This window comes from Piliocolobus tephrosceles, chromosome 5 (assembly GCF_002776525.5).
Source record: "Piliocolobus tephrosceles isolate RC106 chromosome 5, ASM277652v3, whole genome shotgun sequence".
In the NCBI taxonomy this organism is placed as follows: Eukaryota; Metazoa; Chordata; class Mammalia; order Primates; family Cercopithecidae; genus Piliocolobus; species Piliocolobus tephrosceles.
Window position 1 is genome coordinate 6,239,589 of NC_045438.1, and position 22,920 is coordinate 6,262,508.

Here is a 22,920-nt window from a genome sequence, read left to right on the forward strand (position 1 = left end):
AGATAAGGATATTTCATTTTCCCTGCACATCAAACTTCTATCACATTTACTGATAAAATGCCACAGCTCTTGTATTATCAACTACAAGTTCAGTCTTCTACTCAGATGCCAATTAATTTCTGTTTCTTTGAGTGTCATGGACTGAATTTTGTCCCCCACTCATTCATGTGCTGAAGACCTAACCCACAATGTGTCTGTATTTCACATAGGGCCTTTAAGGAAGTGATTAATGTTAAATAAGGTCGTAAGGGTGGAGCCCTAATCCAACAAGATTAACATTCTTTTAAGAAGAGGAAGAGACACCAGCGTCTGCAAGCACAGAAGGCCATGTGAGGAGCCACAAAACCAGGGCTGTCTGCCTGGCATCATGCCAAGGTAGGCGGATAGCTTGAGGTAAGGAGTTCAAGACCAGGTTGGGCAACATAGCGAGACCCGTCTCTACAAAAAATACAAAAATTAGCAGGGTGTGGTGGCAGGCACCTATAGTCCCAGCTATTCTAGGGTCTGGGGTGGGAGGATCGCTCGAACCTGGGAGGAGGAGGTTGCAGTGGGCTGGGATCAGGCCTTCGCACTCCAGCCTGGGTGACAGAGTGAGAACCTGTCTAAAAAAAAACTGTCTGAAGCCAAGGAGAGTGACTTCACCAGAAACCAACCCTCACAGCACCTTCATCTTGGACTTTCAGCCTCCAGAACTGTGAGAAAATAATTTTTTGTTGTCTAAACCACCCATTGTGTAGTATTCTGTTAAGGCAGGCTGAACAGACTAAGGCAGTTAATAAGGATAGTTGAATCAGTGTTGTGATAAATGTAGGAAATATTTGCCATTTGAAAGATCTGTAAAGGACATGAACTTGGGTTTATGTTATTTGTTGACTTCTTAAAGTTGGGTGCTTTTGCTTATGTGTAACATTAATACCATGCTGTGAAGTTTTAGAAGTTTTAGTTTTTTTTGTTTTCAGTATTTCATGTACTGTTTTTTCTTATACTTGTGAGTCATGTAATAATTAAGAAATATTCAGAAATAGGAAGTTACGTTACAACTGATTTTCTAGAATTGAATTTCGTTATTACAATGAACCTGCTTTTAATTGAGGTGGTACTATAATTTAGCAGTTTTAACCTTAGGTGTGACTTGCAATTAGCTAGCTTAAGCTTTAGACTCCATAATATCTCACTAACTGATCTTTTGTAAATTTATAATACTGTATTTTAACATCTATATTGTAAATATGATTTGCCAAACATTTTGGGGAAGGAGGGAAATGGCTTGTTTCTTTTTTCATTGGTTTAAAACATGCTTTTCTAAATATTTCTAATTAAATATTGTATGTTCAACTTTTTGTATAACCTAAGCCAATCTACATATCTTCTGAGGCACATATAGTTTCTTTAAGGGGTAAGAAAAACGTTCACTTACTAAATTGGAAAAAAATAGGAAAAATATAAATTTCTAAAAATAAAACTCTATGGCACTTAAATATTAGCCATTTAGCTACATAGAACCAAATACTTATTTGTAATATTGTGCTGAGGCCTTTAGATGGCAGTAGTTCTGCATGAGGAATATTTTTCATTTTTTTAGTAATCTTAAAATCTTTACATTTCTTAATAAAACACACCTCATTTTCTACTCTCTTGATTTCCTACTCTGCTCTTACCACAAGAAAAAGAAGCCTACTTAGAAATTTCACTGTGTTTTGTGTGTGTGTGAATTTGTTTTTGATGATAGAGAGGGAGGATGTAATGGGACAAAGTCCTTTTTATGTCCGGAGTTGGTTCTTTCCAGTGGGTTCTTGGTCTCACTGACTTCAAGAATGAAGCCACGGACCTTTGCGGTAAGTGTTACAGCTCTTAAAGGTGGCACTGACCCAAAGAGTGAGCAGAAGCAAGATTTACTATGAAGAGTGAAAGAACAAAGCTTCCACAGCATGGAAGGGCACCCAGGTGGGTTGCTGCTGCTGGCTGGGTTGGCCAGCTTTTATCGCTTTATTTGTCCCCACATGTGTCCTGCTGATTGGTCCATTTTACAGAGTGCTGATTGGTCCATTTTATAGAGTGCTGATTGGTCCATTTTACAGAGTGCTGATTGGCCCATTTTATAGAGTGCTGATTGTTGTATTTACAATCCCTTAGCTAGACACAGAGTGCTGATTGGTGCGTTTTTACAGAGTGCTCATTGGTGCATTTATAAGCCTTTAGCTAGACACAGAGTGCTGATTGGTGCATTTACAATCCTTTAGCTAGACACAGAGCGTTGATTGGTGTGTTTTTACAGAGGACCGATTGGTGCATTTACAATCCTTTAGTTAGACACAAAGTGCTGATTGGTACATTTACAATCCTTTAGCTAGATACAAAAAAATCTCCAAGTCGCCACTTGATCCAGGAAGTCCAGCTGGCTTCACCTCTCAATCTCCCCTCTAAACAGGACACTCCAACTGCTGTTGGGAATTGGACGATGACTGTTCTAGCTACTTCCTGCTGGATAGGGGCAAAGAAGGGGCCCTGCAGTTGTAGTGTCCTCCAGAGGGGAACTTTTTAGGCCGGTCAAAGGGCCAGCAGGTTGGTATAGGGGTCCTCAGTAGAAGTTGTTAGTTGAGCTCATTTGGGGTTCCATTTGTAAGACCATCTGCAGCTTGATGGCCTTGATCCTAGAGGAAACAAATTTGACAAGGAGGTTAAAAATAAAGGGCCCGGGCCGGGCGCGATGGCTCAAGCCTGGGTGGCTCCCAGCACTTTGGGAGGCCGAGACGGGCGGATCACGAGATCAGGAGATCGAGACCATCCTGGCTAACACGGTGAAACCTCGTCTCTACTAAAAACTACAAAACAAAACTAGCCGGGCGAGGTGGCGGGCGCCTGTAGTCCCAGCTACTCGGGAGGCTGAGACAGGAGAATGGCGTAAACCCAGGAGGCGGAGCTTGCAGTGAGCTGAGATCCGGCCAGTGCACTCCAGCCCGGGCGACAGAGCAAGACTCTGTCTCAAAAAAAAAAAAAAAAAAAAAATACAGGGCCCGAAGGCGAGTAATACCAAGATGGCTGTCACGGGACCTAGAAAGGGGAGAAGTCATGTCACCTAATTCCAGAGGTTGGTATAAGAGTTTGAAAGGCGTTGTCTGATTTCAGAAGCCTTTTCCTGTAAATTCTGGGCAGCATCTCGTATTATCCCTGACTGGTTAGTGTAAAAACAACACTCTTCCCCTAAGAAGCTGGAAAGTCCTCCTTTCTCAGTAGTGAGGAGGTCTAGGCCTTGGCGGTTTTGGAGAGTCTCTGCTACCAAAGAGGCTATTTGGGATTATAGTTACTATCCTTACTGGATATATTTTGTTATTTCTTGCAAACTGTCTGAGAAATCCTTTGAGAGTGTGTGGTAGTAGGATCATGAAGTAGATAAACCTGCTATTCCACTTCCTGTAGCAGTGTCCATTTCTAACCCTATAAGTAGGGGTATTAGTTGTATGGCCCTGCGCTAATGGGCTTGAGCTTTGAGGGGCACTGATAGGGTCTGATTTCTGTAAGATTAGAAGTTAGGATAATACATGTTACACTGTTAACTTTTAGCATACTTTACTTTTGTTGAAAACCTTGCGAGTTTGGGATTTTAATTTTTCTTTGCTAGTAATAAAACCTTTTTCAGTCCATATTAACTTAGAATTGGTATAGATGGCTCCTTCCTGATTCTGTAAGTACTTTAAGGTTTGGCTGAGTGCAAACAACTTGCAAGTTTGAGCAGACCAATTATTGGGCAATTTTCCTAACTCTGCTTCTAGAAGAGTTCCGTATCACTTACTGAATACCCATTGTGTCTTTGTCCCCTACTTACCTGGTAGGAACCATCTGTCATCCTGTCCTGAAGGGAGTTCCTCTAGGTCTGGTCGGACCTTTGTATGATAATTAATTAAGATTTAGATCCCCTGTTAGGAAACCTGCTGGGTTAAGGATTTTTGATGGGAAGACTATGGGTTGGCAGTGGCCTCAGTATTTTCAGGCTATGACCTTGTTTACACTGACAACAAGGTGGTATTGGAGTGTTATAGGGTTACAGAGAAGAACTTCAATTATCAATTATAGGTTTTAAATTTACCCTGACTTTTAAAGGAATAGGGTACACTGTTTTTTCTTTACTACTTCCATCTCTCTTTCTTTCTCTTTGACTTCTTTGTCTCTCTCTTTCTCTCTTTCTTATTCCCTCTTTGTCTCTTCCTCTCTCTCTTTGACTTTCTCTCTCTCTTTGTCTCTCTGACTCCCTCTTTGTCTCTGTCTCTTCCTCTCTCTTCCTCTCTCTCTATGACTTTCTGTCTCTTTCTCTCTTTCCTTTCTGCTGGTCTTTCCCTGCCTCTGCCAGCTGCTTATGCTGCTGTTCTCCCCTTTCCTTCTCCTTTTGATGGCTTTGGCAGTGTAAGACTGCCACCTCTTTGGATTTTTGCACTGCGTGCAATAACTCCGTGGTTTCCTTGTGATATGTAATGGAGTTTCCCCAAAGGTTAGGAACTCACTTTTTTCCATATTGCAGTATGAGCACGTAGGATTAGATAAGCATACTTACTATCTGTAGCAAAGTCTCCCAATTACAACTGAGGAGGTGGGAGAAATACCTGGTTACAGGCCATCCCAGGATTCCTCAACTGGTAACAGACCTTACAGGAGATTAACGCTGAGAAAGCCACATCAGTATCCAGGAGGAAGTCAATTTCCTGGCCCTTAATGGTTAAATGTACCCGGGGCTCAGTGAGGGTGATGACACGAGCTGGTGCTTGCTCCGGGCACCCTCAGTCCTGTTGTTGGATCATCTTGTTGGGGGATTCTGGCCCAGAGAACCTTTGTCCTCTGGGGCTGTGCGCCTTCCAGTGATTGCCTCGGCATAGTGGACATGGGCAAGGGGGCAGCTTGTTTCTTGTTGGACAATATTTTTAAGGTGTACTTGCAAACCACACTGGTAACAAGCCCTACTGGGTGATGGCCTGCTCCATTTTCTGTCCTCTCAGAACCACCAAGGTTTGTTTGTCTGAGGGCCATGACTAAGGCTGCAGCCTTTCTCTTATCTCACTTTTCCTTTTCGGCCTGTTCCTCTTGGTCCCTATTATAGAACACTGAGGTTGCCAGGTTCAATGCCTCCAGATTTTGTTCAGAGCCCAGGGCTCACTTTTGGAACTTTCTGTTGATATCTGTGGCTGATTGGGTAATAAACTTATTTTTTAGGATCAATTGAACCTCAAGTGGGTCAGGTGACAGGGGAGTATATTTTCTTAAGGCCTCCCGTAGCCACTTGAGGAAGGCAGAAGGATTTTCTTCCTTTCCCTGAGTTATGGTGAACATCATTGAATAATTCCTTTTTCCTAATTCTCCTTAGTCCTTCTAGAACACAGGTCAACAGATGTTTGCAACTCCAGTCCCCATGATCTGAGTCAAGGTCCCAGTGTGGATCCATACTGGAGATGGTTTGCTGACTGGTAGAGAATTTGTCCCTTTTTTCGGCTGTCATTCTATCATTTACTTGACTAAGATATCAGGTATTTCCAAACTCTCGGGCTGCAGCTAAAGCCACATTTTCACTAAAGGCCAGCATTTGATTTAACAATAGCGTGACATCTCTCCAAGTGAGATCAAAGGTTTGCCCTAGACCCTATAGGACATCTGTGTACCTATCAGGATCATGTGAAAACTTCCCCAAGTCTACCTTGATCTGCTTTAAATCAGAGAGGGAGAAGGGGACATGTGCCCAGGTTGGGCCAAATTCCCCTCCCCCTACAGCTTGAAGGGGACGTAACCGATAGCCTGGGCAATTTTGTGGTCCCTTGGAGATTTCTTTGCTTGTTTCCTTCTGGGCAGGGAAGATTAGAGGAGGCTTATCATTCAGAGGAAGGGGAGCTATAGGGAGGCTAGGATATGGGGGTAAGCTGAGAGGACCTCCTGTGGGATGTAAATTGCAAGGTTTGCATAGTTGTGAATTCACCTTCAATGAAAAGAAAACTTGGACATAAGATATTTCACTCCATTTGCCTTCCCTATTACAGAAAAGGTCAAGCTGCAGGATAGTATTGTAATTTATACCTCCCTCAGGTGGCCATTTTTCCCCATCAGAGAGGGAATATTGGGGCCAGGCCATACTGCAGAAAAAAATGAGCCACCTCTTTTTCAGGGTTTGTGGGTCAAATTGGTCCCAATGGCTTAGGATGCGTTTCAAGGATGAACCTGTTGATGCCCGAGTGTTTCCCATCTGAAAGAAAAAAACCGCCCACAGTTTTGGTTTGTTTGTCCCCCCACCTCCCCACTGCCCAAGAACCCGCAATGGTCCCCAGACCCTGCTGATCAGAATAGTTGTGCTCACCAATGCAGCAGCAGAAACCCCTCTTGCTCAAGAACCTGCAATGGTCCCTGGACCCTGCTGATTGGAATAGTTGCGCTCACCGATACAGCAGCAGAAACACTAGTTTTCCTCCTGCACCACAAGGAGGATCGAGGAAGGTCGGATTTAGTGGCCCTTACTGATGCATTCTCGAAAACCTGCACCCTTGTCTGTCCTCATAGACCACAAAGAGGACTGAGAAAAATCGGATTTAGTGGCCCTTACCGACACATTCTCAAAAACCTGTTAGAGTCCTAAGCATTCTCCTGTTAGTGTTGGGACCTTACCACTGTCCTATAAAGATATTATGCCCCCAAAATGAAGTGGAGGGCCATATCCTGAGGGAGGGAAGGGATCTCCACGGTTGGAAGAGTGATGCCTTTTGTTCTCACTTCTCATCATTTGGATAGGAAGGATATCATTTCTGAGGCTCCGCATATCCTAGCTTCAGGAATAGCTTTTATTAGGCCTTCTAGTCTGAGGAGGGATCCTAAAATTCCAGATAGTCCTGCCCCCCCGCCCCCTGCCGACAGGGCTTTGGGCAAAAAGTATGTCTCTGATTCGTAAGCCCAGGTGCCTAAAGAAGGTAACAGAGTCCTGAAGTTTATACTACAAATCATTTTGATGGGAGAAGCTAGAAAAGCACCAGAGATGGAGTGGTTTTTAGAAGTGGGACTAGCCTCGGAGAAGAGAGGCAAGAGGTGAGAGAAAGTTTGTCTGACAAGCGTTAGGACCCAGGAGGGGAGGGTCAGGATAGATAGGACAGATGGGCGAGTCTCGCTTGGGTGATGTGACTTTGAGAGTTTCGCACATGGCTACAGGGTCAACCAACTTTTTGTCCAGACCCTGGAGCTGAATGGCCTTCCTCTCTGTCGACCCTTGGCTCAGCCCAGAAGTACAGGAAAAGTGGAAGCTGGTTCCAGGCAAACCAACACTCCCAACTCCAAAGAGTTGGGGTTTGTTAGAAAGCCCTTTCCCAGAAAGCCTGACACCTGTGTCTTTAGTTTGACAGCCACGCTAGTCTCTTTTAACTGGCCGACAATTGCCTAGTGTTTAGCCCCCAAATTCTAAGGAAAAATAGGACAGAATAGCAAATGAAAGGGGTCCAATGGTACTCACTGCTTGGTGACAGGCGATAGTCCCTTTGTGATTGCCAGAATGTGTCTAGAGTTGGTTCCTTCCAGTGGGTTCTTGGTCTCACTGACTTCAAGAATGAAGCCACAGACCTTCGTGGTGTAACAGCTCTTAAAGGTGGCACAGACCCAAAGAGTGAGCAGAAGCAAGATTTATTGTGAAGAGTGAAAGAACAAAGCTTCCACAGAGTGGAAGGGAACCCAAGCGTGTTGCCACTGCTGGCTGGGGTGGCCAGCTTTTATTCCTGTATTTGTCCCTGCCCATATCCTGCTGATTGGTCGATTTTACGGAGCACTGATTGGTCCATTTTACAGAGTGCTGATTAGTGCATTTACAATCCTTTAGCTAGACACAGAGAGCTGACTGGTGCATTTTTACAGAGTGCTGATTGGTGCATTTGCAATCCTTTAGCTAGACACAGAGTGCTGATTGGTACATTTACAATCCTTTAGCTATACACAAAAAATCTCCAAGTCTCACTTGACCCAGGAAGTCCAGCTGGCTTCACCTCTCACTTTTGTAGGAAACTTCTTATAAAGTTGTGTCTAGATTTAAAAAAAAGTTTAAAATATGAAATGAGTTCCTCTTGGATAAATATTAAGTGGCAGGATTACAATTTTTAAAAAATCTCAAATGGTAGAGCAATGAATTGAAATTTAATTAAATGTCAAGTTTTGCTTTAAGGTTCAAATAATCAACTTTAATGATATTTGATAGGGAGTGTTGATTTGCCAGCAGCTAAGATGGAAATACAATATGGATAAACTCAAGGTAAGCTCAGCTAGTTCCAGGTTAAACTTAATATCTCTTTGACTGTCACTTTATAATACCTCTCTTTGACTTTGACTGTTCTTTTGGGGGTGTGGAGCTTCTAAATTGCAGAAGGGCTAACACACTGCTGAGAGGTCTGGAGAGAGGATTTTGATCCTTGGTTAATGGAATCCATATACATGGCTTTTCCTGGACTAGACCATCCCTGGTGATTTTGGGTTGCCTCTGGACTCATTGTCTGTAGCCACCACTGCTGCATAAACTCTAAAATGCTTCAGTTACAGTGTTGTCCAAAACATGTTTAGTTTTGACTCAAACCATGAGGCAATTTCAGACCTGCCTCTCCACACTCAGCCAACCTCTGTACTTATCTTGCAATCACAGGAAACCTTTGGGTTTGAAACCACTGAAAAAGAAATGTATGTACTATGATGTGGGGAGGTGAGGTCACTACCTCAGACCCTGTCTCTAGATGTGACCCACTCTTCCTATTCTAATCACTGTCCCATATCATCCCAGGACACTCTGCAAAACTGTTTTCTCTCAGAATTCCAAATGCAAATCAGGACCTAGTTTTCTCTGCTTTGGGATCCCCAAGCTCATGTTTGGGGTGCTGTTGTTTCCCATGGAAGGGATTTAACCTTGCAGTGGGACAGAGTGTAGGACCCGTGACAAGGCTCATTATCATGCTCTTCCTCCTGTTTGTCTGAGACTAACAATCATAGACAAAATACAAAATGCCCAATTAAATTTCAATGCCCAAAATATTGTGGAACTTCCTAATACTAAAACATTATTTGTTTATCTGAAATTCAAATTTATCTGAAATTCAAATTTAAAGTGATATTCTATATTTTTATTTGCTAAATCTGGCATTGTGAGACAGAGACTCTATATTCTTTTGAAACAAACTTCTTGGAAACCTTTTTGTAATTAGTATTTTTTTCCTTGAGAAGGAAAATCAGATGTGCCTTGGGGTTTGTTATAGCCTGAAATGTGTCCGTCCAAAAGCCATATTTTAAAGCTCTAACCCTCAGTATTTCAGAACGTAATTATACTTGGTGATACGGCGTTTGAAGAGGTGATTAAGTTAACATGAGGCTTTAAGATGGGCCCAGATTCAATCTGTCTGATGTTCTTATAAGAAGAGAAAATTAGACATGTAAACATACAGCAGGGATGCACAATCAAAGAGTATGTGAGGACACAGCGAGAAGGCAGCCATCTACAAGACAAAACAGGCCTCAGAAGAAACCAAGCCTGCTGATAACTTGATCTTGGACTTCCAGCCTCCAGAACTGTAAGAAATACATGTCCTTTGTTCAAGCTACCCAATCTGTGGCATTTTGTTATGGCAGCCCTAACAAACCAATACAGCATTCAAGACTATTTCTTTACTATTAGAGTCTAGAGTTCATTTTGGGAAACAAAACCAACAATTGTCTCTCTTTTCTGCTCTAGAAGATCTTCCTTTAAGGGCTGGGCTCAGAAAACTATTGCTGCTTTCTGAGTGGGAGGAAATTTGAAGCAAAGATATCTCAGTCAATATCTTAATGTTATGCAGCATGGGCAAAATCTACAAGCAAAGATATAATGGAAGCATTTAAGCCAAGCCTTCCTGTCTAGGGATTGGTGTCTCTGAGGGATTATTGGAAATGTGTGAGATAGTTTTGGAGTGTGGTCAGCATTTTGATGGTAATAGCAGTATAAATAATATGTAAGAAGACTGAAATGGTTCTTACACTCATGTCTGTCCTTTCCTCTTTTGCCTCATGTATTGATTCCAATTTTTCAAATATCTAGGTGAGTTAAATTTTTCATTCTTTAAGGGTATTCCAAATATGAACATATTTCAGGAATCCCTTATAAACTGTGATCCAGTCAATGTGGGGCTCCCCATGGCTCAGTCTTAAGTGCATAACTTCTTTGTCTTCAGACCTCTTGGGCACCTTTCAGTCAGTTAACTCAGAAAGTGTTTACTTTCATGACTTAACTGACTGAAAGCGTCCAAGGGAGCTAATCATATTAAAAGACCAATCAATCATTCATTCATAAATTATTATAGAATTTGTCAGACATTGTCCCTGGCTTTGCTTGCTCTGAGCACCAGAATCACATCTGCAATATTAGCTAGACTTGAGAAATTGAACTACGATAATACATAAGAAACCTTGAACCAGGGATGTTAAGAAGGTACTAAATATTTTAGCTGCAAGTGACATAGCACGTATCATATACTCTGTAGTGAACAATTATATGTGTGTACATGTACAACAAAATAGAAATGTTATTTGGTGAGATTATGACATTTGTTTTCAACTTCCTTGCCCTTAAGAAATCAGAGGAAAGGTTTTTGTGGTAAGAGAATGCTCTTAGGTCTGGCTTTCTCTTCTTCCAGGGTTAGCTTGTTTTATAGTTCTTGTCCTACACCATTGTGCACTGAGGTATTGAGTTCTCATGTCTGTTTTTTTATTACTATTTGCAGAAAATTTATAATTTCTCAAAAGTTACTTTACTGCCTCTTTCTCATGGATGGGTTGCCCTAAAAGCAGAGCCCGTGACAAGGACTTAGCTGCAGGTGGTATATTAGGAGATGATCCCAGGAATAAACAGTAAAGTAATGGAGGGTGAGCCAGTAACAATACCAAAAAGCAACATCAAGATCACTGTTGTAGGCAACAGTGGTTCAATTCTGCTGGCATGTCCCATGAAGCACAGAGGATCCTTCCTGAAATTGTCCACTGGAAGGAGGAGAGGCTGAGTGTTTACCCTCTGGCTCCTGTTGTCATGATTGAGGGTTATCCACTTGTTCAGGCCATGCTTGCACTTGGGCTCCTATGGCCTCAGAGCAGGCCATTGGGCACAAAGGAGAAAGACCTTGCAGAGCTCTGTTGAGGTGGGTCATTGCTAGTGTGCCATAAGTCTGTACTTACATGAAAATGAGTATGTGTGAGCTGTGGTTGAAATCAAAAATGGGCTAAGGGGATGTGAAACAGGGTACCAGTGTCATCTGCTACAGTGGCCATTCTTGTAAAAGCTCATTCACTTCAGTATAGTCCACAAAATTTATTCCAATCTGTAGGAATTAGTCTGGGAATGGTGTCTCCATCTGTTGGCCAGTCTGTCTCTAACCCCCTGTTCCTTCTGTATCTTCTCTTTCTGTTCCATCTGTGGGCTACTCTGTGTGTTCTCTGCCCCAAGGAAAAGTAATACAACTCAGTGGAAATTACCATAAATAGGTTAGTGCTTTCCAAACATGTTCATGTCATGACTCATCTAGAAAACAGTAAAGTTTATTTAGCATGCTGGAACACACAGAAAAAGCTGGTCCAGGTAGGTGGGGCAGCCTAGGCTTTGGGCTTACTCTGGGTGCAGAGGGCAGGGCTGATCAATATCATAGCATAAATATAACCTGGTATGCGTTGAGTACATTGGTTGAAATATTTTATTGAATCAACTTCTATTTTTTTCTTTTTAAATGCTAGTAAACTCTTGGCTTCTTACTTCTCAGTGCAGTTTAGCAAATGTTTATTGAGAATGCGCTGTGTGCTAGGCACTATAGGAACTACCATAAAAATATAGACAAAGTAGTGCCTTGTCTAGAGGGGCCTGCAGTTTAGAGAAAGAGATGACATGTAATCTGATAACTCAAATAAAACACTGTATGTACAATAAAGAGGAGAGGTTAGTTTGGCAAGGCACCTTTCATTCATGCTGTGCGCTCTGCTCAAAATATTTTTCCCCCTTGATTTCCTGATTTCCATTCCCATGCAGGATATCTCCCACATTACCCTTCAGAAACGACATCAAGTATTTTGTCTAGTTGCAGGAACCTGAAGTTATCTTTACAACTTTTTGTTGTATTATAACCTGTTTTCATGTCAGTCTTCTCCTCCAGCTCTAAGTTATTTCAGATGGAGACTTTGTCTTGTTCATTTTTGTGTCTCAGTGCCTAGCACACAACCTGGCACATAATGTCCATTGAATGAATGAATGAATTCCCATTATTCATTTCCATCTTTTCAGTTGTGAAGTTATCAATGGCTGCAAAGAAGCTTTTACTCAGAGGCTGGAGGCACCCATATTTCACTGAAACTCTGAATCCCATGTCCTTAGTAATCAATTAATCAGGATCCACATTTCACCGATTTAGAATAAAGATTTTAGTTGCTTGGAGCCAATGTCAGGAAGTGTTCTGACAACCATTAATTTTTAGTTCTGTCAAATACCGGTATCAGTGCATGAACTACTACCTTTAATTTGACCTTTGGTAGACCATTGCCCACACCAAGAACTGACATGCAGACTATATAAATAATTACAGCATAAAGACAGCCTAAGCTAACATTTTAGCAAACTGAGAATAAGCTTACCCAGCAGCACTTACTTTTTAAATAGTACATCACATAGAAAAAATACTTATTTCAGGAACTTAGGTTTATGCATTTTATCATGAGATTCACAGTGTTCCCTTAGTTCCTATTAATAGATTTTATCTATATTGAGATAATACTACCTACTAAATTATTTTCATTGTGACTTTTGACTGTTGGAAAATAGTGCTTTTTGTCCCCTGCAACTTGTTTTTAATTAAAGCTGTATTTTTAAAATGTCATTTGGAAATACAAAAAATTAGCCAGGTGTGGTGGCGGGCACCTGTAGTCCCAGCTACTGGGGAGGCTGAGACAGGAGAATGGCGTGAACCCGGGAGGCAGAGCTTGCAGTGAGCCGAGATCAAGCCACTGCACTCCAGCCTGGGTGACAGTGTGAGACTCTGTCTCAAAAAAAAAAAAAAAAAAGTCATATGGACATACAAACAGTAATGAGAATGGCTGAATAAATGCTGCTTACAGCTTACAATGGAAGTATCAATATATGCATAATTTATTGTTACTACTATTCTGGAAATTAGCCAGGTAATTGTTGTATAAACAAAAACGTGTCCATTTTATTTCTTCCTTTTCATCTTAAAATCTGAGAGTACCCCAAGGAGAATACAAAAGTGCTACAGAATCTCTGTGTTCATATGTATCCTTCTCTATCCCATCTCTCCCTCTCTGTGGCACGCGCACACACACACACACACACACACACATACACAGCCTGTGCATGTGGTGCATGTGGTGATGAGGAGATTTGTCAGTGGGTAGAGGAATAGAAAACATTCTTGAGCTCCTTCTAATATGTCAGACATTGTATTAAGAACAGCAGATAATTGCCTCACTCATTGTAACAGCATGAAAGTAGGTAAATGCATACTCATTTTACAAATATAATTCAAATTCCAATCTTTGTGACAAGAAGTTCAACACTTTTGCTTTCTTACTTGAACATTTTCTTTAGACTAAGTCATTTATGCATAATACATATGTGTTATGAAACAATGAAAAAGAGAAGCAAATATATTCAAAGTGAAAATCTTCTTTCACTACTTCACACATTTATCATCATTCTTCTTCCCAGAAGTAACTGCTGATAGCAGTTGAGTGAATGTCCTTAAAGACCTATTCCAACACGCAAAATGCAGACATATATGCGGTATGTACCAGCCTATCCTAGTCATCCCTCAACTCCCCACACTTCCCATTTCCTTAAGATTTTAGCTCCTACCTCATTGTAATTTTTTCCATCCTACTTATTTCTTAATTTTTAATGATTCTAATACTCTAGCCTCTCAATTCCTTTAACTTCTGTGATGTTCTTGTCACCCACACAACCTCAACCACAGTTTCACGCATCCTTCATAATCTCAAAAGCAGGCATACCACTCTCTTAACCACCCCCTTCTATCTTTCCCACTCATATTCTCAAGTATCCTACTCCAACAATCCTTAGAGGCCACTGGTATCTAAAATCTAATGATCCCCACTTCCTTTTCACTGTGTCCTTCGCTGCCATTATCTTCTCACTTCTTTTTGCACAGCTACGAATATTCATAGAGAATCATTATAATCACTTCATTGATATATCCTAATTTGATATCCTTCTCTCACCTCTTTGTATTCCTAGAAAAAAAATCACAATCAAAAATAGGCATTATTGTTCCTTTCCCTGTATCCATGACCCTTATAATACAACTTTGCAACCATTCTCATCAAGGCATAGAATCTGTTTCTCTCAATCTTAAATATGATCTAGCTTTGTGACCTGTTTTGGCCAATAACATCAAGTGGAAAGTGACATCTTGCCAGTTCTGAGTCTGAGTCACAAGAGGCCATGAGGAATTCCACAGTATTTTGGGAACTCTGCCACTGCTGTTTGAATAAGGCTGAACTAGACTGCTAGGAGATGATTATCGCAGTCACTCCAGTCATCACAGCCTGTAATCACTGATCTGCCAGACATGTGAGCAAAACCACCTGAAAACACTCAGTCCCAAGCTGACCTGTGAACCAACTACAGACCATGAATGAGTCCAGTCTGGACCATGCCTGGTCCAGATCAACATGACTTCCCAACTGACCATAGACTCCTGAGTAATAATAAATACTGTTTTAAACCACCAAGTTTTGGGGTTACTTGTGTAGCAATACACACATTGGTTATCTTCTTTTGGTTAACAGAGATATAGGTTTGACTCTTTTCGTTCTCTGCATTCACAATTGAGCAACTGATCCTGCCTAAAGAAAATATATGCAACCATTCGATGAGTACTTAATGCTACTGGGTAATCATATTTTATTGCCTTGGTGCATTTGCTGTGCTGGTATCCTAACAATTATTTCATATTTTTCCTTTCATCAAACTGCTACCACCTTCAACCTCATCTTCACTCTCAGATATTGACCAAACTTTTATTTTTCTGGGAATATATAAGCAGTCAAAAAAGCTTCCTTAGGGCCAAGCACTATAGCTGACGCCTGTAATCCCAGTGCTTTGGGAGGCCAAGGTGGGACAATCACTTGAGTCTAGGAATTTGAGACCAGCCTGGACAACATAGTGAGACCTCACCTATCCAAAAAAAAAAACACAAAAATTAGCTGGGCATGGTGGCTCCCACATACTCAAGAGGCTGACATGGGAGGATCACTTGAGCCCAGTAGTTTGAGTTTGCAGTAAACTATGATTGTTACTATAGGCAGTGGTTCTTTTTTTTTTTTTTTTTAGGCGGAGTTTCACTCTTGTTTGTCCAGGCTGGAGTACAATGGCACGATCACGGCTCACCGCAACCTCCGCCTCCCAGGTTCAAGCGATTGTCCTGCCTCAGCCTCCCTAGTAGCTGGGATTATAGGCATGTGCCACCACACCTGGCCAATTTTGTATTTTTAGTGGAGACGGGGTTTCTCCATGTTGGTCAGGCTGGTCTTGAACTCCCAACCTCAGGTGATCTGCCCGCCTCCGCCTTCCAAAGTGCTGGGATTACAGGCGTGAGCCACCACGCCTGGGGGCAGTGGTTCTTATCTTGTGGTTCCTAGCAGTAAGTACCTGGGAACTTGTCAGAAACAAATTCTTGGGTCCCACTTGAGAAACACTGAACCAGAAACTCTGGGGGTCGGGCCCAACAATCTGTACTTTAATAAAACCTCTAGGTGATTCCGATGTACATTAGAGTTTGAGAATCACTGCTATAAATTATCTGCATTTTTAGGTAAAGCCAACCCTTCACTTAGGCTCTAGACTTATGCATCCTCTCAAAAATATTGCTCCCCCCCAACAAATGATATTTTTAATTTCCACTAAATAATTCTCATCATCATAAATATGCTGTTAATTTTCTCATCTTAAAACAAAACAAAGCTTTTTTTTTTCGTACAAACTTGCTTCTCTGCTCCCCTTTGATGAAAACTGATTAAAATAGTTGTTTCGTCTCACTGTTTGCAATCTCTTTTTGCTCCCATTCTCTCTTAAGCACATGAAGGTGGACTTTGCCCTTCAATATTCCACGAAAACTGTAGGGTCACTGATGTTATTTATTTGTTAAATCCAATGGTCAGTCCTCAGTATTATTTTATTTTATTTTATTTTACTCATGACTGTCATTTGACAGAGTTGATCTCTCCCTCCTAGGTAAACACCTTTGGGTTTATAGGAACCCTACTCCTTCTTCATTGGCTGCTCCTTCTCAGTCTCCTTTGCTGGTTCTTCCTCATCTTCTTGATGTCTAAACTTCTGAGTTCCTTGAACTTCCTGATCTTCTTGATATCTTGATGGTTCCTCATCTTCTTGATGTCTAAACGTCTGTGTTCCTTTCCCGCCCCTTCCTTCTGCCTCCTATTTTCTCTTCTTTAAATCTGATCTGATGACTTACAATATATATCTATACTTTGAAAATTCCTACATTTTTATTCCTTGCCTTGACCTCTCTCCTGACATTTGGGTTTATAGATCTAGTTGTCCACTTGACATCTCCATTTGGAGATCTCATAGACCTGTTAAGCTCAACTGTCTAAAAGTGACCTCCTAATTTTTCCTCTAAAACCTGCCGTACCCGTAGACTTTCCCAAGCTAGTTAATAGAAACTCTATTTTTTCCAGTTTGTCAGGCAAAAATGCTTGGAGCCATTCTTGATTCCTTTCTTGCTCTTACATCTCACAGCAAATTCATGATCAAATGCTGCACCTCCACTTTAAACATATATCCAGAATCTAGCCATTTCTAACCACCTTCACTGCTACCACCTGGATCCAAGTCACCACCATCTCCAGCCTGGAATATTGCAATAGCCCCTAATTGGTCCTACTACGTCTACCCTCATCCCTCTCCATCCCAATTCTGTCCTCAACCCAAGGCAGAGAGCTTCTTTAAGCATAAAATAGATTTTGACTTCTGTTTATATCCTTCCAATGGCTTTTAGCGTCCCTCAGAATAGAGTCTAAGGTCATCCTGGTGCAGCAAGGAGTACACTGTCAGGTCTCTGCTACCCTTTCTTATCTCTCACTATGTCTTTGCTCTCACTCTGCTACAATCAAACCAGCCTTCTTTCTATTCCTTAAATATGCAGTACAAGCTCCCACTTCACAGATCTTTCAGCAGTTTATCACTCTGCCTAGAATGCTTTTTTCCTAGATATCTGTGTAACTTCCTTATATTTTTGCTTAAATTATACCCTCTTGGGTGATTAGATTTCAAATTTCCCACAAACCATTTATCTTTCCTGTGCTCTTCCTCAGGACTTAACCATCTTTTAATAGAGCATGTTATTGATTTATTATGATTATGATTATTATTATTATCTCCCCTCCCACTTTAATATAAATCTCCATGAAGACAGAAATTTTTCTTTTTGGTGTGTGCCTATGCTGAAGTTCCAGCGTCTAGAACAGCATATGATGCATAATAGGGATTCAATTAAAACACTAGATAAATGTGTAGATATTTGCTATTTTCTCTTAATAATATCAGTTGACCCATAACAACTGCTCAGTAAGTGTAACCATTATTATTATCTTATATATCTATAGAATATATATATATTTTTTTGATATAGAGTTGCACTCTGCTGCCCAAACTAGAGTGCAGTGGCACGGTCTCAGGACATGGCAACCTCTGCCTCCCAGGCTCAAGCAATTCTCCTGCCTCAGCCTCCTGAGTAGCTGGGATTACAGGCACCCACCACCATCTCCGGGTAATTTTTGTATTTTTATTAGAGACAGGGTTTTCACCATGTTGGCCAGACTGGTTTGGAACTCCTCACCTCAGGTGATCCGCCCACCTCGGCCTCCCAAAATGCTGGGAGCCACTGCGCCTGGCCTATAGAATCATTTTTTACAAGTAGAATTATAGAATCAAACAGAATATATATCATAAATACTGACAAATTGCTCTCCAAAATGGTGGTACTGATTTGCACCTCCACAAAAAGTGTTCGAAGATATCTGGTATGGTTTGGCTGTGTCGCCACTGAAGTTTCATCGTGAATTTTTGCTTCCATAATCCCTGCATGTTGTGGGAGGCACCCAGTGGGAGGTAATTGAATCATGGGGGTGGGTTTTTCCTATGCTGTTCTCGAGATAGTGAGTAAGTCTCTCGAGATCTGATGGTTTTGTAAAAGGGCAGTTTCCCTGCACACGCTGTCTTGTCTGCCACCATATAAGACATGTCTTTGCTCCTCCTTTGCCTTCCACCTTGATTGTGAGGCCTCCTCAGCCATCCTGAACAGTGAGTCAATTAAACCTCTTTCCTTTATAAATTACCCAGTCTTGTATACGTGTTTATTAGCAGCATGAGAACAGACTAATACAACATCTATTTTCTCACATACATATCAAAGTGGATATTATCAGTATTTATATTTTTTGACAGTCAAGGGCAAACAATAGATCTCATTATAGGGTTAATTTACATTTCTCTCATTATTAATGACTTTGAGCATATGCTATATGCTTGGAAGTCCTTCTGTGTTTCTTAATCTATGAATTGTCTGTTCATATCTCTTGCTCATTTTCTTATGGGTTCTTTTTTCTCTAATGTGTGGAAAGTTTTCATATAGTACAAATATTAATCTATTGTCTGTTTTCTAGACTGCAGTTATTTTCAACTTTGTGTTGTAACTTTCCTTGTATTATATAAATGTGGTATGTTGTAGAAGTTTAACATTTTTGCATAGGCAAAGATGTTGGGTTCCAGCCTTCTGGGTTTCATACTTAAAAAGGCTTTTTTGGCTGGGTGCAATGGCTCACGCCTGTAATCCCAGCACTTTGGGAGTCTGAGGGGGTGAATCATGAGGTCAGGAGATCGAGACCATCCTGGCCAACATGGTGAAATCTCATCTCTACTAAATATACAAAAATTGGCCGGGTGTGGTGGCAGGTGCCTGTAGTCCCAGCTACTTGGGAGGTTGAGGCAGGAGAATTGCTTGAACCTGGGAGTCGGAAGTTGCAGTGAGCTGAGATCACACCACCACACTCCAACCTGGTGACAGAGTGAGACTCCATGTTAAAAACAAACAAACAAACAAAAAGACTTTTTCTCTACCTAGATTTTAAAAACATTTTTCTTATATTTTCTTATAATATTTTATGCTATTGTTGCATTATGCTTTTAATCTAACTCGAATACTTTTATTATAAAAAGGTACATATTCACATTTATTACTATTTTTAATGGATAGTCAATTGAGTTAATACCCTTTATTTAATAGGTCTTCTTTTTTTCATTGATTACATTTTAACTATTCATTTTGAGCTGAGGTAGGGTAAAGGAACATAGGAGACTATTTTCATAATCTTAGAATAAGAAGAGAGTTATGGCCAAGGATGGTGGCTCACGCCTGTAATCCCAGCAGTTTGGAAGGCTGAGGCAGGAGAATTGTTTGAACTCAGGAGATTGAGACCAGCCTGGGCAACATAGTTAGACCCTGTCTCTACAAAAAATTAAAAAATTAGCCACGTGTGGTGGCATGTGTCTGTAGTTCCAACTGCTCAGGGCACTGCAGTGGGAGGATCGTTTTAGCCCAGAAGGTCAAGGCTGCAGTGAGCCATGACTGTGCTTCTGCACTCCAGCTTGGGTGACAGAGCAAGATCCTGTCTCAAAAAATAGAAGAGATTTATTAAACAGTATAATAAATATTACCCATAAAAGAAAAACATTTTAAATGTACCCACAATGAAATTAAGTTTTCTTTTTATTAAAAGACACAATAAGATAGTGAAGAAGTAGGCCTCAAAGAAGAAATGTGTATTTTCAACATATATAACTGATAAAGAGCTCTTATCCAGAAAGAACTCTGAAAAATAAATTTAAAAAAAATACAGAACCCCAATGCAGAAATAGGCAAAGGCCCTGAATCAAAGAAGCAGGCATATAAATAGAATACAAATTAAGATGCCCAATATCATTGGAAACCAGAAAAATGAAGATTAAGATCTTCAGGGAACTATTACTATAATCCATCATATTGGCAAAAATTAAAAGTCTGATAATTCAAGTCAGGCAAAGATGTGGAGCAACAGGAACTCCTATGAATAAGCTCTTTGGTAATATCTAGTAAAGTTGCCTATAATCTACTACTCAGCAGTTTCACCACTAGAGAGAGAAATGTGCACGTTGCACACCAGAAGATGTGTGCATGTAGATTTATAGCACTGTTCGAAATGGCCCCAAACCGCAAATAACCCAAAAGTGCATCCCAACAGAATACACAGTTATGGAATATCCACACAAAGTTACAATACACAGCAATGAAAAGGAAGGGACTTTTGATATGTTACAAACTAGATGAATCTTAATGTCATGATGCTAAGCAAAAGGGGCCAGAGGCACCAAAACGGGAACTGCATGAACAAAAATGTAGACAAAATTACAGTATGTTTTTAGGGATGGTTAATTCTGTTGTGAAACAATAAAGAAATAAAAGGAAGTTGAATTCTGTAAAAGTCAGGAAAGTGTTTGGCACTGGGAGGGGGTAGATGGGGCTGTGATGCAGCCGGTCCTGCAGGGGGCTTTTAGTGTGTCAATAGTGTTCTATTTCATTATCTGTGTTATCATACACGAGCATGCATCTGACAACTTGTTAAGCTGTACGTTTAAGTTTATGCACTCTTCTGTATGTTGGCTCTATCTCATAATTTTGAAAATTTAACAGAACAAGGTATTTACTTCACATGGAGTGTTTTCAGAATTAAAACAACTAACACTAACCCTGACCCCGTGAAAGCAAACAAACAAACAAACAAACAAACAAACAAAACCCTTAACATACATTAGCTATTAGGAGTCTATGTGTCCATCCCAAGCTCTTTAGGGCCTCAGATATCTAATAACTGGACACCAGGCTAGTTAGACTCATTTTCCCAGATTGGTCAAGGGACACTGAAGAAAAATAAGACTGTTCCCAGGAGACTATTGTATTGTCTTTGGTCCTAGTAATAAAAAACAATATTATCTAACAAACTAAACACCTCTAACAATTCCTCCGATGTTCATAACTGTTGTCCAGAAGATGGGACACTACTCCTGAGTAAAGAAGTCATTTTGCTCATTTTCATTTTCAAATGTTTGTTTGTTTGTTTGTTTATTTATGAAACGGAGTTTTGCTCTTGCCGCCCAGGCTGGAGTGCAGTGGCACGATCTCAGCTCACTGCAACCTCCACCTCCCTGGCTCAAGTGATTCTCCTGCCTCAGCCTCCTGAGTAACTGGGATTATAGCCACCTGCTACCATGCCCAGCTAATTTTTGTGTTTTTAGTAGAGACGGGGTTTCACCATGTTGGCCAGGCTGGTCTTGAACTTCTGACCTCACGTGATCTGCCTGCCTTGGCCTCCCAAATTGCTGAGATTACAGGCATGAGTCACTGCACCTGGCCAATGTTCAGATGTTTAGACTGCCTTGTAAGACATGCCAACGTCCAGTTGCATAACTGCTGTATAGTATTAGTTGATCCGGCAGGGTTGGAACAAATAAAGGAGTCTGGTCATAGGCATGATGACATCAATATCTATAATAAAGCAAAGGAGATTCCCCATTTTCTCTGAAAGAAAGAAGCACAAGCTTTCTCTGGTACCTAGCATAGTCCCTGGAATTTAAGAAATACTCAGAAAACTGTTCAATGAGTAAGGTAATATACACATGAATATATTATCAAGAAAGAAGTTAAGGGTAATTACAGTTTAAATAAATCAGAGGAGAGAAGCCATATTTTAGAGAAAGATCATACTGAATTAGCACCGTGCATATATGTACACAGATCAAATTACAAATTTGAATGAGTTGGGTGGGGAGCTATAAGATTTAAGGTCCACTTTACCTGAGGAGCAGCTGAAGTCAACTGTAATCTTTGTGAAAGAAAAAGCAACCCTGGGTCCTTCAAGGTGGGGAAGGGCTGGTGTCCTAGGGTGCATTTTCACAGGCACAACTAAGCCCTGTGCGAAATATTCCTTCCATAACATCATAAAGGAGTGAAGTCTTTTGCACTGGATGCGTTGGGAACTAATTCCTGTTTGGTCCTTGATATGTGACCTCAGTAAATAACCTAAAGCCTCTGATTTTCTATTTTGTTGTAAAGTTGACTGACAGTAACTACATTACAGGTAAAAACATGTAAAATGGAGTTTGTAATGCACCTCTATTTCTATGTGAATTTCTTTATTAATCTAAATGTGATAAGAACTTACAACTTTTTGATTTTCATTTCTTTCATCTTTTGGTTAGTCAATCTGATATATGAATACTTCAGAATTATCCTTGGGTAACTGAAAATGTTTATGAATTGGGAGATAGATTTTTCAAGATAATGCAGATACAGTACAATCATAATAATCTGTAACATTATCATCCTTCTTTCCTTGATCTGGTAAACAGCTTTCTTAGACAAGTTCAGATTCAAACTGATAGCAAAGTGAAAGGCATTGTTACTATTATTATTTTAACTTAGAGAATGAGTGAATAGGGCACTCATGGAACAACAGAAGGGTAAACACTGCCTGGGTCAGGATGGCCATTTGTGCAGCCAGCCCACTGCACCACCTTAGTCAAAGAAAAACACATGAGAATTGGTTGGAAATGTGTGACCCTTGAGCAGTTAAGCTCACTTATCAGCTTTCATCCTCAGAATAAGTGCAACAAAGATGTTAGACATGTCAGTCTGTGACCAACCAGAAATGATTCAGCATGGTGTTTATAAGCTATTTCATACCCTTTGCTTCCTTATCATTGCTATACTTTTACAAAGGCTGAAATGCATGAAAAAAATCATAATTTCTCATTTGTTAGAAAAAGATAGCAAAAATCTA

The 22,920-nt window shown here is 40.6% G+C and overlaps 1 protein-coding gene across 1 annotated transcript in view; it reads left to right on the forward strand.

Annotated features, from left to right (window-relative positions):
- The window catches only part of FRK (fyn related Src family tyrosine kinase), a 169,462-nt gene that overhangs the window by 1,929 nt on the left and 144,613 nt on the right, over positions 1-22,920 (forward strand). The window contains exon 2 of the mRNA XM_023219032.2: positions 210-393. The gene's annotated coding sequence lies outside the window, so the exon portion shown is untranslated. The remainder of the gene's footprint in view (positions 1-209; positions 394-22,920) is intronic.